Raw genomic sequence first — 2,322 nt, forward strand, 5'->3', positions numbered from 1 at the left:
AGAAAGGAAGAAAGGAAGAAAGGAAGAAAGGAAGAAAGGAAGAAAGGAAGAAAGGAAGAAAGGAAGAAAGGAAGAAAGAAAGAAAGGAAGAAAGAAAGAAAGAAAGAAAGGAAGAGAGGAAGAAAGAGAAAGAAAGAAGGAGAGAGAGAGAGAGAGACCCCTCTTGAGGTGAGGGGTCTGTGCCTGGCAACAGAGGCCTTGAGTTTAGGGAGTGGTAAGGGTGCAACCCATGAGTAAGAGAGATGATTATGAGAAAAATCAGATAGATGGGTAGATGTGTGAGAAGAGAACCAAAGAGGAAGGGCAGTGACTGAGGAGGAGAAAGAAGTGGGGAGGAGGAAGAGGGCAGCAGAAAGCATGATTGGCAGGAATGACAGCCAATGATCAGTCGGTCACAGACTTCAGACCTTTCCAGGCTAGGGACAAGGTCACTGTCCATCACAGATGCTTGAGAGGTGCGGGGGTGGGGTGGGGGTGTAGAATCATGACTGGAGGCTCTTTGGTGTCAGGAAGGTGAGAGGAAGCCTCGCCTTGCTTTCAGAGGGCAGGGGGTTGAGGAGAGGTCTGGGATGGGTGTTAGAAAGAGCATCAGGCTGTGGGAGGTTAGAGGTGCAGGGAGAGGTCTCGGGTAGAAGCACTGACAGAGAAGGCTACATGATTAGTTCATCCTCACTCGGCTAGTCTTCTCTGAGACTTCTCTCTGACTATACACCTCCTTACAGATGCCCCCCTCTGCACATAATTTATGGTTTTGGGATGATCATGTGGTTTGTCTATGGCCCCAACAGGGAAAGAAATTCAGGAAATAAAGAAGGTAGAGTTAGGTGGCAGGAATTTTCCTCTCCCACCTTAGTGACATTAGCATTCAATTACAGGCTAATTTAGGGTCCTCTCCTCTCTCAGTCCAGAATTATGAGGCTGTCATTGTTGAGGAGCTAAAGCCCAGAGAGGGGCAGTGACAGGCCTAGGATCACACAGCCAGTATCTGGAATTATAGCCAGGATGGGGAACCAGTGTTCCAAAGACCCAAAGTCTGTGCGGTGGTAGTCTCATCTGTAGACAACTGTTCAACTCTGGTTTCTGTCCTCTCCCTGGAAGTGGGACAAAGAAGTCAAGAGCCAAGAAGCTGTCAGGGCTGGTCTCAAGCCCCAGGAGGCTGGGAACTACAGTTCCACACCCATGTAAACACAGACCAGCTCTGATGCCTCTTAGTTGGCACTGAATAGCTTCCTCCAAATCAGTTCTCGGCTATTATCTTGCTTATCCCTACTGGTCCCCTGGGAGCCAGGGAGGGGCAGAGTATTAGCCCCACTTCATAACTGCTAGAAACTCAGACAAGAGGGAAGGCAGTAATTTGCCCAAAGTCACCCAGCAAGTCAGGATGAGGCTGGAACTAGAGGCTGAGTTTCTCTCTCTCTCTCTCTCTCTCTCTCTCTCTCTCTCTGTGTGTGTGTGTGTGTGTGTGTGTGTGTGTGTGTGTGTGTGTGTGTAATTGGTGAGGGTAAGGATCTTCAATGAACACATCCTATTGCCTGGCATAGGGAGTGGGTGGGTTGTACAGTCTCCAGAATAAAGGGTCTCCTGATTTGCAAGGAGAACAACAATCTCATGTCTCTTGGAGGGACAGCGACTGTGAACAGCTGTGTTAGCAGGATCAAAGCTGAAGAGGAAGGCAGGCAGAAGCAATGGAATCTAATCACACAGAGCACAGGCCTGAAGGAGGAAGCAATAACAGACAGGTGTCCCTGGGTGGGGTCTGGCTACGTGCTTTCTCATTCCAAAAGGCCCCAGGGAATTCCTAGGCTCACACAGGACCTAATGCCCCATTCCTGATGCCCCTCAATGCTGGGGTCTAGGATTGGGAAGAGATATATGGAAACCTGGGGAGATAGACATACTGTTGCAGGTGAGGGTCAAAGAGACTTGGAGATGCTGGATGGGATGATGATGATGATGATGACAACGACGACGATGATGGAGTTCATCTTCCAGAGGGATTACAAGTAGGTGATTGAACACCCATCTATTATCCAAGGCTCTATAGTCTGACAATGAGTCCCACGACATTCTAGTTGGGGGCCCATCCTTCGGCCTCACTCAGTTTGAAAGAAAGCCCTAAAAATGTTCCAGCAGGAGAGGAGATAGCCCAGTGATAGCACCCTTTCTCACCCTCACCCAGCTCTGCCTCCCCTTCCATTACTCCCAACCTAGGCCCACCCAGACCCTTAGAACCCTGGCCTGTTCAGCTTCCCCCTCCAAGAGACCCATTTCTTTCTCCCCTCCCCTCCCCTCCCCTCTCTCCCTTCTCTCTCCCCCCCCCCC

Source organism: Mus caroli, chromosome 2, assembly GCF_900094665.2.
Source record: "Mus caroli chromosome 2, CAROLI_EIJ_v1.1, whole genome shotgun sequence".
Taxonomy (NCBI): Eukaryota; Metazoa; Chordata; class Mammalia; order Rodentia; family Muridae; genus Mus; species Mus caroli.